Source organism: Dipodomys spectabilis, unplaced genomic scaffold (assembly GCF_019054845.1).
Source record: "Dipodomys spectabilis isolate Male_0828 unplaced genomic scaffold, ASM1905484v1 ptg000001l, whole genome shotgun sequence".
NCBI classification, from domain to species: domain Eukaryota; kingdom Metazoa; phylum Chordata; class Mammalia; order Rodentia; family Heteromyidae; genus Dipodomys; species Dipodomys spectabilis.
In genome coordinates, this window is record NW_024870678.1 from 15,594,072 (window position 1) to 15,599,880 (window position 5,809).

The 5,809-nt window shown below is 35.3% G+C and overlaps 1 non-coding gene across 1 annotated transcript; it reads right to left on the reverse strand.

Annotated features, from left to right (window-relative positions):
- Positions 1 to 4,311: 4,311 nt before the first annotated feature.
- Positions 4,312 to 4,392, reverse strand: Trnaa-ugc. Its single transcript has one exon. It is a non-coding gene; the product is annotated as a tRNA-Ala (tRNA).
- Positions 4,393 to 5,809: the final 1,417 nt, after the last annotated feature.

Sequence of the window (5,809 nt, forward strand, 5' to 3'; positions counted from 1 at the left end):
TTATCCACGTCACTATTTCCTCTTAAGCTTAGCTTATCTCCTACTTGAATTAATGCCGTAATCTCTAAATGTGTCTCCTTTCTAATACAGTTGCTTGTAGAGTTTAAAATAACTTTCTCATTATTATTTAAAAATATCAATTGGAACTTGCTATGCTGAATAGAAACAGTGTGCTTTGGGGATATTGTCATTTGAATTCTTTCAATTTATCAATGCAATTTTTGTATCAATTGACTTTTCTTAACTATGTTAAGATGCTTTTTCAGGTGAATGATAACTAATATCAGGCTAGAGAAGTTTGTAACAATTGCTACCATTTCAGGCAATATATTAAATTTTATAAAGCATTCTCAGACTATAAAAATTTATTTGAAAATCATATAATACATCTTAAATACAAACACTGTTGATACTGAATTCTCCCAATTTGACTTTCTTCTACATGGAACCTTTAAATGTATCATTATTTTTGGAAGTACACTACAAATATATACCTATGATGGTATTGGGATTTACCTTATACTTACTAAGCAGGCAATTACTGCAGGAACCATGACACACGCCTCTTCCTCTCCCCCACCCCCTCAATGTTTCACTGAACTGAATTTTCTAGATCTCAGCTTTACCAAAGACTTCATTATATCTTGCATATTGGTCAATAGTAATGTTAACTTCTTCATTTTCAGGCATTGTCAACTTTCTATCTTGCATACTGGTTAATAATGCAGTTAATTTCCTCAATCTTAGGCACGGTCAACTTCACTTTGTATTAAATTCTTACCAGTAATATATGCTTTGGATTTAACACAAAAGACTCATTTGTATTAAAGATCCTTGGCAGTACAATTGTAGAGGAGCTGTGTGGGTAATGGGAGCAATGTACTAGGCTAAATCTACAGGACTAAAAGTGTCTTTGCAATTAATTTTTCAAAATAAATGTGGAAAATTGTGATTTTTTTTTTAGTGGTTACTCAAAGGACTTTATTTTCATTAAAGAACACATTGAACTTTAATTAAACACTTAATTATTTCTCAGCTAGCATAATTTCTTTAATGCCACTTCAAAAACACACTCAATTTAGAGGGCTTTTTTTCTTCAAATTAGATGACTGACTTATACATGTTCCAATTTTATATTAAACACATTTTGATAAAATGATTATTATAATAATAACAGTGAAGAAAATAATGAATAAGGGCTTTGCTTCTTTAAAAAGCAATGGTGTTAATATTTTTGATCATATTGTTGTAAAACAGTATAAGAAGGAACCAGTTTGGTGTGGAATAATGTAAAATATTAAAGAAATAAAGTGGCTTTAGTTTGTTTATACAGTATCACAATATAATATTCAACTTATTTGTAAAGATCAAGTCTGTAAAAGATGACCAAATTTTAAAATCCTGTGTGTACTTGAGGGACAGGGTTTTAAAAAAATACTATTGTGGGGCTGGGAAGTTGGCTCAATGGTAGAGCGCTTGCCTTGCATGCCTGAGGCCTTGGGTTCTATTCCTCAGCACCACATAAACAAAAAGAAAAAAGCGGGAAGTGGCGCTGTGGTTCAAGTGGTAGAGCGCTAGCCTTGAGCTGAAGAGCTGACGGACAGCACCCACGCCCCACGACCAGACCCTCCCCCAAAATACTATTGTCTTTAAGTAGTTGTACAAGGAAGATGCCATTTAACAAAAGTTTATAAATACAATATATCTTGATCAATGTCACCCTTTTCAACATTCTCACGCTTCCCTCTTCCACCCACGCCTTCCTCCACTCTTCTTAATTGTGTAGGATATACATTGGATTCTTAACTGTATTTCCCACCTTTCTCCTTCACGCATCTATCTTTCTCCTTGACCTCACCCCATACCTTTTGAGTACCTGCTTCCTGGTGTTTTATTTTGCTGAACTCTGATTTTGCCTTTCTAAGGAATTGCACTATTTGAATTCTCCCTAGCTTCTACAGTATTAGCTAATGCGTTGTATACACTTGCATACCACCCAACGTATTTTCTTGTAAGTGTACAAACTGTATCTAGTTTCCACATACATGGCCTTTGTATCTGTGGGCCTGAATTATTTTACTTCATATAATTTGTCCAGGTCTTCCCCTTTCTTTACAAATGTTACAGTATCACTATTCTACAGGGACCAATGGATCAAGAAAATGAAGAGTAGAGGTTTTTATGTAACAGTTTTTCATTATGAGGGCTTTCCTGTTTCAAGAGAAATCTTGAAGCCTTGGCCATCTACCTATTAGATAAATGTGATTTTATAACAGTAAAGTTTTGAAAGTAGAGTTCAACTTGACCACTTCACAAAGGTTGTCACAGGAGTTAGGTACGGATTTAGGAAAACTGATGGCCAAGAATGATGGTTTGCTTGTTGATAAAGAGTCCCATCCTAGCCTAATAATGTTAAGGGAATGACCTGTGACATGCAGTAGGGTTGTACGGTTTTTTTGACCCATAGAAAATGGCAGTCCTGGTCTGAGCATCCAAGCCAAGACTTCTCTGGCTTGACCTGTGAAAGAGTCTTAGGGAGTTAATGACAAATGAACTATTTCCAAGACTGACCACTTCCAACTCTGACTGCAATAAAAGCTTGATGTCTTCAGACCTTTAGTTCAGTGCTTCTTCATCCTCCCGACCTTCTCATCTTTAGGGGGAACTTTTTCTGTGCTTCTGTTTTGCTTGTCAATTATCTTATTCCTGCTTTTGGTTTCTCTATTCATCACTGAATTCTTTCTTTCTGACAAGACCAAAAACATTCTGGATCCTGGACCTGATGAGTAAATTTCATGACAAAACAACCAATTTACTTAACAGTCTAAACATAAGGTGAAAATATGAAGCAGTATTATTTCTCCAACCAATGTTTAAGACCTTTCACCTATTTCTCCATGACATTGTGTTTGTGTGTGTGTGTGTGTGTGTGTGTGTGTGTGTGTGTGTGTGTGCATGTGCACATCTATCAACACTTCAGTTCCAGGTCTTCAACTCAGAGTTTCCTGACTTTAGCTTTATTCCACATGAATATTGCTCTATCACTTGAGCCACACCTCTAGCCCAACTTTTTGCTAGGCAATTGGAGATACAAGTCTCACAACCTTTTGGCCCAGTCTGGCTTTGTGTTTTCTTCATCAAATGCGTGACTTATAGTTTCTGTAACATATAACATGAATGACATGAATATTTAAACTAACACATTAGGAAATACATTCAAAACAAAATTGATTTTTTTTAATTTATTATCATCATGTTACTGAGTGGTTCAAAACCAGCCTGGGCAGGAAAGTCCATGCTTTGAGTGCTCAGTGCTAGTGGCTCATACCTGTAATCCTAGCTACTCAGGAGGCTGAGGTCTGAGGATCATGGTTCAAAGCCAGGCCTGGCAGGATAATCCATGAGACTCTTTATCTGCAATAAACCACCAGAAAACCATAAGTGGCACTGTGGCTCAAGTGTAGAGTGCTAGCCTTGAGCACAAAGAGTGCTAGGAACACAGCCCAGGCCCAGAGTTCAAGCCCCAGGACAGGCAAAAGAAAAGAAACTAAAACAACAAATAAAAGCAAACAATAACAATAAAACCCTCCTGCTAAACGGTAGGACAAGGGGTGAACTAATGCAGAGATACTCACTAGAAACTATGTTGGAAATGAATTATACAGCCTTTGGGGTTGCAGGGTCAGAAGGAAAAAGAACTGAGAGAAAATGAGGTAGGGGGTGACACTGTTCAAAAAAGAAATGTAAACATTAACTGATTCATGTAACTGTAACTCCTTTGTACATCACTTTTACAATAAAAAAAATTTAAAAAATATATAGCATTCAGGTAAAACAACAAAAATCTCTCATGCTAGTTTTGGAAATGTCTTCCCATCTACCCATTTGATGGGAATATATACATATATATGTATATTACACATATATCTTTATATATGTTTGTATTTGTAAGTATTCTCTGATGGCTGTATTAGCATAGTCATATCATGAGTTTTAGGAAGATTAGCTCAAACATCTATATTTTAAAAAAGGAGTTGTGCAATGAATATTGTTATTGCAAATAAAATTATAAGTTTTTAAAAACAGCTTTCACCCTAATGAGATATGCTAGTAATAAATGTAGCAGGACAAAAAAAGGAGATAAAAAATGCTACTTTAGAATCTCAAACTTATCTTCTTTTTTTTTTTTTTTTTTTTCGGTCCAGTTGTGGTGTCTGAACTCTGGGCCTGGTTGCTGTCCCTCAGCTCTTCACCTCAAGGCTAGCTCTCTACCACTTGAGCCATTGTGCCACTTCTGGCTTTTTTTCTTTTTGCTTATGTGGTGCTGGGGAATCGAACCCAGGGCCTCATGCATGCAAGGCAAGCGCTCTACCACTGAGCCACCTTCCTAGCCCAAGCTTACCTTCTTTTACTTTTATTTTATTTTGTATTTCTAACTTTAAAATACTCGAAGAATAGTTCTTAATTTGAGTAATGTAAGTATTGAAGCTAGCTTTCCCAAGCATTAGCATGCATGCAAATCATCAGAGAATTTGTAAAGTGCAGATTATAATTCAGTGATTTTGAAAGCTTGCATCTCTAACAAACTCCCAGATTACACAGATGTGGAAAGTCCCAGAACTGTACTTGGAGAAGCAAAGATTTAGAGAATTTGGAGCTATATGAGAGTGCATATGAGACCATAATTAACAACGGTCTATTTAGACATGTGAGGAAGGTCATTTCTTTTGAGAAGAATGAATCTAGAAAGAGAAACAATTAGTGAAACAAGAGGATCAAAAACTGCAGAGGACTTAACAGCAGATTTTCCTTATTCTACAGGCAGCAGAAGTATATATAACTTCTATGTAACATATCTGATCCATCTTCTACTCAGAGCCAAACTTAGCTTATTAATCTTCAGATACTTCCATTGTGTCACAAACTCATCTCCTACAAAGTTTTGAGGTTACACTCCAGTAACTTACATAACAAATTCAAATTTGTATATTTAAACATAGCCACCTCAAAATTTACTCAAATTTCAATTAAAAACCCTGTAATATTATTACCAATCATTTAGAGAACCAAGGACAGCCTTCCCTGTCCCCCACTCAAATATACGAGTTCATTTTTTAAACCTTCCTCTCTGACTCTTTATACCTGTGTCAATATACTTCCAAAACAACCACTTAATTCAGTCAATTAAGTGAAAAAAGTAATGAATAAGTCAGCTGCTAGGCTTTCTGTAGTCAGAGCACCCAGTTGATCAACTAGATGTTTCACTAGCAACCGTTTGAGCCTTTAGACATAGTCTTTGCTTTCTTTGTCCAGTTTTCTCCCTTTATTGAGTCCCCACTAATTGCTTTTGTCTTATAATTTTTTGTCATTCTTCTAGCTTCCACTTTGGATTGTTTAAACAGTTTTATTTATGAAAAGCACTCTTCAATTGCTGTATATAATAGATGTTCTAAATGGGTTGGATTAATAATGCTTACTCTCTTGTACCATAAAAATGTATGCTTTTCTGGTTTTACATGAATTTGGTCATTTTCAATGACTTACAAGGTTCCAAGCTGAGATTCTAGAAGTGAGTTCCTGGATCAGGTGTATACTACCTTCCGTAATATATAAAGTAGACAGACTCACATAAGAAATTGGCCCATAAGTACTTATATTTTTAAATTAAAAATATTGTGTTCATTAAAATCTTCATAAATGCACCCCCACACATACATATAACTTGATGAACAGCATAGTATATTAACCATCAAGTTCAGATTGTACTATCAATATAGAAATTATCATTATTATTTTAAGTATTAGGACA